Below are 11394 nucleotides of genomic sequence, written 5' to 3' on the forward strand. Positions count from 1 at the left end.
AATAAATTTTGCATTCTCTGATTCATTTTACATTTCCTAGTGATCCCTTTCTTTCTAAATTGTAAAACTTTCTTTACCTGGATCTTTTCAAAATTATTAATATTTTTTACTTCTTCACTGTATGCCATTTTGGCGATTTTGATTAAAATAAACTTTTTCATTTCCTCTTTAATCTACTTCCTTTCAGAAGCTTTTGGAGAAAATATTTCCTCTCAGGAGAGGTATCCAAATTCTTAATAGCAGATTTAATTTCAACATGTATTTATTAAATGATTATTATGGTTAAAATAGTGTTCCAGGGGTTTTTGGAGGTACAACAAAGACCAAAACATGGACTCTTTCCTGACATTTCTTAGAATTTAGTGGAATGTGGGTTTTTACTAGTTATAAAATTTAGGAAGAGAGATACATAATAATAGAATAAATTAACATCAGTATTACAGTGTATGAGCAGGTCCTAATAATAGTGCAGGGAAAATATACTGCTGTGGAACATTCTGTGTAGTTTTGAAGGAAGTAATCCTTCACATGTGGTGGTCTTTGCTGTCTCCCTCATCATATCTCCTCATCAGAAAAGGTCTGCCTATCTTCTATGTGTAGATATTATTTTGTATCAGTCTCTCTTGGGTTATAGTTTTTGTTTTTTGTTTGTTTGTTTTTTTGCTTAGTTATCTTAAATTTATAGCATCAGAGTGTATCTACTTCGTGTGGTTTTTATCCTTTCTTCAATAGGCCTATCCTTAGACTCGTTCTAGCACATAATCTTTGGGGTTTTAATTGTTAATCTAGCAACTAGCCTTCCCCCTCTCCCATCTTCTTTGCCTTATTTCCTGTAAGCAGAAGTAGTTAAAAAATCAGTCACCTTGTTTGTGTGCTCGTAGGAGTCATAACAGTAAAAGCTGTCATAAACTGGAGAGGAAGAGAAGAGTAGAATAGAGGTTGAGTACCCCATCTTTGAACTCACATTGCCTGGGCTCAAACCCCAGCTCTGTTGTTTATGAAGTGAGAAATCTGGGGCAAGTTGCTCACGTCACTTTCCTATGTCGAATGGTGGTATTAGCAGTATTTGACTATACTCAGTTGAGTATAGAAGAGTATTAGTCATCCAGGGAGAACTCAATGTATGTTAAGGTTTATTATTATTAGAGGTAAATAGATTTTGGAGAAAGATTTCCTTCTCCTTTTGCTTTTGAGGAAACATTTCTTGTTCTAACCACATTTTCAGGATTTCAGATCTCAGTGGTCAGTATTTGCTATAGAAGGCTATGAATCAGTGTGATGAATTCAAATAAATGTCTAAAGAAGAGTTTGGGATGTAACTTAAGAAAAAAACATGGTAGAGAGAAGAGGAAAAACAAAGAGATTTTATGACTGTGGCAAGGGGCAGAGGCCAGTATTGGAGAGTGAGGACCAAGTTTAAGATACCTCAAAAACTCGATGCTCTGAAAGTATGTACAGTTTAGGAGGATGCTGATAATTCTGGTCTTTAGGACCGTCACGTTACAAAGGGAAGGTGACACTGATTACTGCTATGGAGTACCTGGCTGTGTGCTGATGTGGCGCCCAGCTCTTCTGGCAGAGACCGTTCCAACCTGCGGAGCTTCAAAACTTCTGTGGGCAAGTCTGCACTAAGGACCTTCAAGGAGGAGACAATAGAGCCCACTTTTCATAAAGCTATGTAAGTATACGTTGGAAGGATCTATTTAGAGTTGGCAATTCTGGATTGGATCCAATTGGAAAGTCTAGATTATTACCTAGTATCCTCTCTTGGAAGTTTTCTACCACGTGTTGATAATTGATCTCTCTGCTTCAACATTTTTTGAGGTCTTCTGAACCCCTGTATAGCAAGATTGCTCATTGCTCTGTTCTGTTGGATGACTCTAATTATTAGCAAAAGATTTTGATGCAGAGCTATGAACAGTCTTCTATTTATTTGTTCTCATGATTGTAGAGTCCCTTCTTTTGGCTTTCCCAGAAGCTTTCATGCATGTGTGTCCTGAGAGTTATGATATGGTGTACTGGAACTGTTTACTAGCCTCTCTGTTCCATTTTGAGCTCCTCAGGTACAAGTAATGTGTCTTCCCACTTTGTTCCTTTGGCCCCTAACATGATTATGATCAGGTGAAGGTGCCCAGTAAACATTAATATACTAGAGTTATACTAATCAGGGCTAATCCCTCTAAACACCTGACAAGCCATCAAAACTTTGAGGACAACTGTGATTGTAAACAAGTCTGAAGTAATATTTATACATTTGCAAACAATATGGGAATAATGGCTTGGTATATATATATATTTTTTTAAATTCAATTTTCCTATCCTTGTAGATGCTTCTTCCAGTTTGTGCACATTTTGAGGGAGTTGTAACTGTGTCACCTGAAAGTACTGATTACCTCCTTCAATCACACTTTTAAAGCTTTTTGGTTTCTATGGTTTACCATAGGAAATTTTGGTATTCACTCCAAGCAGACTATGATTTCTTTAACTTGAGGGATGTGCCTTCCTTCTCAATAGCTCTTGGGCCTCACACAGTGCCTATGTAAATTTTCAATATATGCCCATCAATGCATAATTAAATGAATATTTCCACTGTTGTTAAGTTCAATAATTTTACTTCGAAAAAAGGAGATTTTTTTTGTTGCTTTCACCTTTTCCAAAATATTTAGGAAGCTCCCTGATTCCTCCGAGAATTTAACATTAGTTGAAATTATTAATGTCTTTAGTGTTTTTGCTTCTGTTTCTTTCCTTTCATTTCTTGAGTGCATATTTTGAATTAGTTTTGGAAACTGAGTTTTAAAGCCTCTGAGCCATACCATTAGCCAAGTCATTTAACAGTGTGAAAGTGCTTTCAGAGAAACAAATTCAGGGTTTCCAGAGGAAATAATTTCCCTTCTCACCACTGGCTAGGACTTTCGAAACTGCCTTTTTGCCTCCTGAAGCTAGTGATAGCAGAGTGGCTTCTGTATCCATTCTAAATGCAACCTTACGTAGCGGCTTTGTAAAGCTTGCACTGGCTTCCTGAACAACCTGTTAATTAAGAATTCACAGCCCCGTTTCTCCTTCATTCTCCTCCACGGCCTGTGCTGTCAGCTTTTGCTCCTCTTCCTTAGTAACGGAAACTGAAATTAGAACTCTGGGTGGAGGCGTCACTCCCTGAGGAGACTGAGAACATCACAGTCTTCTGAACTTGTACTCTTTTCAGAGCATCTGTCAGTAGTAGCTCACTCCTTAAAATGTGGACATTTCATCATTCTGTCACTCATTTAGCATTTACCTCTTGGGCAAGTCACACCTTTGTAGGAGGAGGTGTACCAGAAACCCTCATAGTTAATAATCCATCATTCTAACTGGGTGCTCCTGAACATAAACAAACATTATTCTCAAGTATCCAATTGGTAGATAACTCCAATTAAAAGCCTTTTTGGAATGAGTCAAGGTATTAGTACCTACCTCACAGGGTTCTTATGACTATTACATGAATTCACATGTTTGAATTGGTTTGTGTTTATGGCTGAGAGATAACAGTCAATAAAATTCAGCAATTCTTCTTACTATTTTTACAGTAATAAGTACATATGTAACATAAATAAAATATTTGATTACTTGACTAAATTTCTAGACAGCCTAGGGAGGGAGCAATAATCTTATTACAATTCTGCCCAAAGACTATGCATTTCATTGTAGTTTGTATATTTCTTTTAAATTAAATTGCATACATTATAAATAGAAAATGTAATTGAAAAGAGTAAAGGATCCAGCAGATAATTCTTTTTTTAAAAAAAGTTTTTTAAAATTTATTTTGAAACAGAGAGAGAGAGAAAACGCGCTAGCACAAGTAGGGGAAGGGTAGATAGTGGGAGAGAGAATATCAAGCAGGTTCCTTACTGGCAGTGTGGAGCCCAATGTGGGGCTTGAACTCATGAGCTAAAAGATCATGAGCCAGGAGATCATTCTTAATGAATGTATGAACATCAAATGAGTTTGATGCATTATGGTGAAGATGTAAGCTGAAACAACCCTGCATCTTTTAGGATGGAGTACTTTTATTTTATTTTAAACCCAATTGTTGGGGGAGGGGCGACTGAGTGGGTCAGTAGGTTAAAGCATCTGACTTCAGCTCAAGTCATGATCTTGTAGTTTCAGAGTTCGAGCCCCACATCAGGCTCTGTGCTGACAGCTCAGAGCCTGAATTCTGCTTTGGATTCTGTGTCTCCCTCTCTCTCTGCTCCTCCTCTGCTTGCACTCTGTCTGTGTCTCAAAAATAAACATTAAAAAGAAAACCTAATGGGTACTGACTGGTAGCTAACTTTTAAAGGCCATTTCCTTTCTTGACCCCAGTTTCAGTTTTTAATACAACTTTAAAGTTTAATAAACATACAGAGAGCTGCTAAGTGTACATTTTATGTGACACACCAAATGTACCCAGACCACTGATTATTTTTCTGAATAATATTAATTTTACCTTTATTTTAAACACCAATTTAATGTGCCATTGAAGTAATAACTGTTTCTTATGAAGAAATTACCTGATTATTTCATTCACATTTCTGTTGAAAGAACTAGAGCAATTTGTTTTCCAAAAATAGATGAGCAGTAAGGTGAAAAATATTTGTAAGTTTGTGATGTTTGCTTTAGAAAAGGTAGCAGAGCCCAGTTTGTAAACTTGCTAATTATCTTGGCATTTTCTGGGCCTGGAACCATTTCAAAATATATCCACACATTTTTACTGTCATAGTCAGAATTTCTTTGCCCAAACTGACTCAAGCAGGCAAGCTTAGCGTGGTTTACTAAAGAGGATTATTTAAATTTATTTTTAGTAATCTGTCTCCCATTCCTCATTTACCATTACAGACTTGCTGGAGTAGACATGTAATTTTTCTGGACCTCTTCAAATCTTTGTGTAAAACTATAACTATATAATTGAGGGCATTTCCTAATCTCTCACTTGTATTAACTATGTATTTGTTAAGAAAAAAAATTGATAACATATAGGACAGAAATATTATTCAAAAAGCAGAATTATATACAATTTTTACTATGGAACACATTCATATACATATGCACATGAAGCTTTAGAGATGTTTCATAAAAATTGTTCACCAAAATATTTATACAATATTACATTTTTTTGCTGTTGCAGAATTTCAGTCAAGAGGTAATGATTTTGCAAAGGTACTGGGATGTGGTAGGATTCTGGATATATTTTAAACATAGAGATAGTAGAATTTCCTGATAGAATAGCTTGTGAATTTTTGAGAAATAGAGGGGTCAAGAATGACCCCCAAAATTTTGGCATAAACAATGAGAAGGATGGAGTCACCATCCTGTGAGAGAGGGGGGCTGAGGATGGAGCAGTTTTTTGGAGAAAATATTCAGTTTTAGAAATGTTAATTTTGACATGCCTATTATACATGAATACAGAATAGCTTCCCTTTATTCTGCAAGATTTTTCCTCTGTGCTTCTCCATTTTGCTAGCTGCCCCAGGAAATTGATCTTTGTTTATTTCATCAGTGGGATCCCTTTGCCCTTTGGCTTCCAATTGTGTTTAGCCAATGGAGAGCTCACAGACTAGAGGAAGGAAGGAGAATGAAATAATGAATCTATTATCCTGGCTTCCCACAGTGAAATTTTTCTCAAGTTCTCTGTATTACCTGACTGAATGTTACTACTATTTTCCTGGTGGTCTCTTCTACACAATTCTTTCCTTCTAGTTACTAGTAACTGCTCCTTCCCCTCATCACTTTGGACTTATAGGTCTTAACAGTTCTGGTGCTTTTGACCCAGAGACACTGCCCTATCAGGGTTCCTTTATACTCCACCCACAACTTTGTGACTAGTCACCTTGTCAATAAACTCTCCTCAGATTTCGTATGTTAGTATGCCTTCTGTTTATTACCTGGACCCTGTATGGTATAATATCCAAGTGGAGCTGAAGAGTAAGATATTGACTATATAGGTCTGGAGTGCAGGAGAGAGATTGGAAGTTATTAGCGTATAAATGGTATTTAAAATCATGAATCTAGAAAATATTATCAAGGGAATAAATATCAATAGAAACTAGAAAAGTAACAAGTACTGGGATTCTTCTTGGGAAAAAGTAGGAATGTGCAAAGGAATCCAGAAGGAGTAACAAGTGAAGCTGAAGGGAAACTATGAGTGTAGTCCTGGCCAAACGAGTGCAGTCCTCACAGCAAAGAGAATAGGGGCCATCACCTGTGTCAAACACTCTTGATTGCCAAGTATTATCAGGACTGGGAAGTGACCACTGGATTGAACAACATGATAGGGATAGAAACTTGATTAAAGTATTTTCAAGAGAAAAAGGTGGCGAGAGATTTGAAAACAAAGAGTATAAATAACTTTTTGAAGGGTTTTGCTGCAATGGGATGCAGAACAATGGAGTGGTTATCTGGTGACAGAAGTAGAGTCAAGATAAGAAGAAACGGAGAACTTTCTATACGTATTCTCTTGGTAAGCTCTTACAGTTACAGAACTTTAAATACTATATGATGCACACACTTTACTGTAAGTGACATCCCAGAGAATGGAAACAATTTGCTGAGCTCTTGAGCCAAGAGAAATCATGGTGCATTTGGGGAACTGAATAATTGCAAGTAGCTCAACATGGCTGTAGGATGGTGTGAAAGCAGAGATGAACTCTTTAGTCTGGTTGCCTAAGGGGTACTGAGTCCTTAACAAGAACATGAATAAGTTTGCCAGCAGATCCTTCCTTAGCTGAGATGTGGGTTTTCTCCAGCCTGTAACTTAGTCTTGTGCGAGACTCCAAGCCAGAAGTCCAAGCTAAGCCAAACCCAGATTCATGACCTACAGAAATGGGGAGATAACAAAAATAGAAATTAATTGGTTTTGGACTAATTTGTTATATAGCAATTATTAACAAACATAGTATTTTAAAAATCACTTCAGATGACACTCTAGTGTCAAGAATAGAGTAAGGAGAGGCAAGATTGGACTCAGTTCCTCTAATAAGGAGGCTACTTACAGAAATGCAAGTGAGAAGTAACAGCTGAATGTTATAGTACTCTCCTCAGACCTTCTGCAATGATCTTTCTTTGTTTTACTTTTCCCTGCAAATATCATTTCTCAGAGTATTTACCTTACTTCTATAGGACAGCCAATTTCGTTCCTAATGTCTTTTCTATTGACCCATTACATTGTAGTTAGGTCTTCTGTTTGGACCTGTATCATAGGAAATACTCTGTGACTCCAAAAATTCTGGGAAAGAAGATTTCAACTTAATTACTTGGACACTTCAGATTCAGCACATCAGTTATGAGTACTGTATGTGACTTGAAAGGTAACACATTACGCAGTTTCTACTTATGAATATCTTAACATGGATAACTTATCAAAATAATATGAACAGAACCCTGAGAGAATAGAACACAGAACAGATGACTATTTTCATGCATGCATGAAAGAAGGGAAGGGAAAGGCATACTTAGTGTCTAGTGTCTAGTGTCTGGCACATAGTTGGTGCTCAGTAGATATTGAATGAATTAACAGGTTGTGATGTTAGAACTGGGACAAGGAGACCCTGACATTTAGGGGAGAATATTAGGGTACAGGAGATTTGGAGGAGGCTAGGGAGGGAGCAGAAGAAAGAAGTGAGGTGCAAAAGAGGAATTGGGGAGGAAGTACCATAGAAACCCCATCAATTTCACAGGCATATCTAGATCTATCCATGCTTAATTATTAATAAAAAACAAGAGGCATCACGACAAAGTTGAAGATCATCACATTGTTTAGAGGATTTGAGGCAGTGTATTCTATGGCATAAATGGGAGGAAATAGGTTATTTTGTTTCTTGACTATTCACACAGTAGCTACAGATATAGTTTCTGGAGGAATATTCCTCAACTTACTCAGTCATTATCAGGGAAAAGTATGGAGGGTTTTGGTGTTGGGGTTTCATTGAGCTGTGTCTAATGACACAATGGATAGCCTGTGTTTACAGGAAACAGAAGGGATTGTAGAATTATTATAATGGAAAAAAGCCAGCTAATAATGGAATATGTTAAGCAACAATGCCAAGAAGGATTAAATTTTCCTGTCTTCCGTTTCTAATTATACAATTGTCATTTCTTGGTTAATTTTAGAATGCTCATGGCATGATTTAACTATGAGTTTAATTTTTCCACTATCATATTCTGAGGATAAAGATTAAGGATTTTGTCTGTTTCCTCCAAATTTTATTATTTTTTATTAGCTTTTTATTTAAATGTGCAAAGTGTTGATATCATTTATTTTAACCTCAAGATTAAATAAATGAGTTGAGCATCGTATTGATTATATTAGAAGTTAATGTGCTTTCTGTCCTGTTTCTAAATAAAATGGAGAATTTAAATGTGCTGGAATCACACTTTGTAATATAAAAAGTTTTTATACTGTGCACTTTGTTTAGAATGTAGCTTTTTAGTAATTTATGCTTGGGGAAACAAATGAATATGTTAAAATTCCACGCTTTACACCACATGCAGTAGTTATTAGTGAAGTCAACATATTGCTTGACTGTCTTCATTATTACTTTATGACTACTTGTGTTTAACTAATAGCTTTTTTTTGTTTTAGCCTTCCAATGTACTGAAACTTCCTGAATACTCAATACAGCTGTTCCATATAATGACACTGCCTCATTAGTTTGATGCATTTGAGCATACATACTAATAAGGACAGTCACAAGGAAAAAAATGCTTTATTTCATTCTCCCCTGGTGTTCCTTTCTGAAATAAGAACATTTGCCACTAGTGGATGTTGCAGCTCAAATGTAACCAAAGGAAAAATCTCAGGAAAAGACACAGATGGTCTCATTGGACTCTAGAGAAACCTTGTCTGTATCAGTGGTACTTTCTCCCTGGCTTATCTACCTGTTTGCACAGCATAAAAATTAATTTTTCAGGTAGTACTTTCATAGCTATAATTAACATCAAGCCTGTAATTTCATAGTGTGTGTGGATGAAGAGTTACTCAGCTAAAAATAGAGCTGCCTAATAGTCTCCAGATAACCTTGTGGCCCCTTTCTGTTAAGAGGTTTTCCTGCTATGTGTGGGGTCTTGCACAGGCATGCGTTATTCATATGCATTCCTGCTCCAGCCATTGTCATGCATCATGAATTACACCATGGGGTCCTCCTTTCCTGAGGAGGATGGGGAGGTATGTTCCTCTCAGACAAATCCTAAATTGGATTTTCTGGACCATAACTGACATCGATGGTTTGTCTGTAACAGACTTGAAAAATAGTTTTCTTTTTTCCACTGTGGAATATTCCATTTGTTAGAAAGCTATGTCAATAGGAAAGTAGAGATTCATGTTATCATAGCTGCAGTTTAATGTCCATTCAATTTTACTGAAATGTTTTCTGAACGAAGATTCTATGTAGATTTACAACATCTAGGAAGAGGAAAATTTTAAGCTGCCAAACTACAGTTGTAACCAAATGAATCTTTTTGAAATGATTTCAATGGCTAGGAAAGAGTTGAAATCTGCTAGATTTGGTTTGGGGCCTTTGTATCTTGGTTCACCAGCAGACTCTGCTTAACTTGATTTTTTTACACTTATACTACTAATTATATTTTATCTAATTCTGTAGGAAAAAGAAGTACCCAAATCTTTTAGATATAACCACTGCAAAGAAAGAAATGCATGACTTAGATAATGACAGTGTGTCAAGAGATTGCAAATAAACAATATTTAGTTCATGTGTTTGCTTCTGTTGTCCTAAAAGGACTTAGTGAAAGTTTCCAAAAGGCATAAGATATATTAAAATTAATAATTAGGGGAGAAGCATCTAGAAGTAGATACTGATTTGCTTGTTCCTGGGATCTTTTAGAAGCTCAATGCAATCTATGTTGAATAGAAATGGTTATAGAGAGGTGAAAGAGAAGCCTGGTTGATGGAATATTTGGGTCAGCTAGAAGTATGCTGCAGACAAATGGCAAGGCAAATCCTAACATTGATAGTCCCTTCTAATGTAGCAAGTTTTAGAGGGCTCATCCCCTTGCTGACTTTACCTAATATCCATCTGGAAATGTTCTTGTAGTTTTAATTGACTTTGTGGAATCTTTGCCCGACTGCCCCGTGGCCCAGTGCCTGGCATATATTAAATTCTTAGTAAATGTTAAATGTTTTATTACTGGAACATTTCATTCAAATTGTATGGAGCTGTATGATTTCAGCAAAAGATGTTATATTCATGAATATTTTGGATTCAGTGTGCCCTTAATAAATCTATAGAGCTTTCCAATCTATCCCCAAGGAAAAAAATAAGAAAAAAATGCACTTATTTCATTATGGATACAATTCTTGGTCTGTTAATATAACCTTCAAAATGTTTTCTGAATGACCAAGAAATCATCCCTTAAAGTTAATGCCTCTGAATATAACTAATTAAGAGTTCAGAAATAAGATTTAGAAGCAAGATATTATATATGTTCACAAAGGGGAAGATGAGTCAGTGTTTAAACCACACCAAAAGGTATATTGGATTTAGTTCTTAGTTAAAAGGCAATTAGAAAGCCTTTCATATGCATTCTGGGAGAGAAAATGGAAAGACCTTCTAAACCTGTCTAGAAATTAGTTACTCATTCCTCTGACTGGCCCATCAGTCACACCAGGCACTTTGTCTTAGGGGTCTGTTCCTTTATGGTCATTAATGTTGGAGAGACACATAAACCTCAAGTAAATGCAAAATAAATAGTAAAGCATGGTCCAGATGGCTGTAGAGTGATTACTCATTAGGGATAATGAAGAATGAGATTTAAAAAAGATCCCTTGGATGAGGAGAGGTATTAAAGCAGGGAGACAGTTAAGAAACTTGGAAGAGAAAATAAAAGAAGCTGAGCACTTGTCCAGAGAGGTATTCTGAGAAAAGTGATCCTAATTAGACAAGACTGTCTTTCATATTTTATTTATCCATATGGGCAGACATATAATGGTGCTATAGTTTTCATCAAAATTTGGTGTAACATCAGCACTTAATTGTAGTTAAGAATTCTGCTCAATTTTTTTCCTCCTAGGTTTTCAGCCTGATGTGTATATTCACAATTTTCTACCTTTTTCTTCCTTTTTTCTCTCTTTCCTGTTTATCTCTATATGTTTATTTAATACATATGTATTTATTTTACTTACTTTTAGTTATACAAATAATAAAGAATACATATAATAGGAAACATTTCAAATGGAAGTGATCAATCAAGAATCCCTTTTAGAGATAACTTTCTTCAACTCTCCATCTCCCACCATATTACTCTGTCACCAGGGTTAATCCCTGTAACTAATCTATGTTGATTACTCTCTGTAACTAATCTGTGTTTAGATTTTTTTCCCCATGTGTTTTTTAAAGAAGGTAAAATACCTCCTTGAGAGCATCTGGA

Source organism: Suricata suricatta, chromosome 9 (genome assembly GCF_006229205.1).
Source record: "Suricata suricatta isolate VVHF042 chromosome 9, meerkat_22Aug2017_6uvM2_HiC, whole genome shotgun sequence".
Lineage (NCBI taxonomy): Eukaryota > Metazoa > Chordata > Mammalia > Carnivora > Herpestidae > Suricata > Suricata suricatta.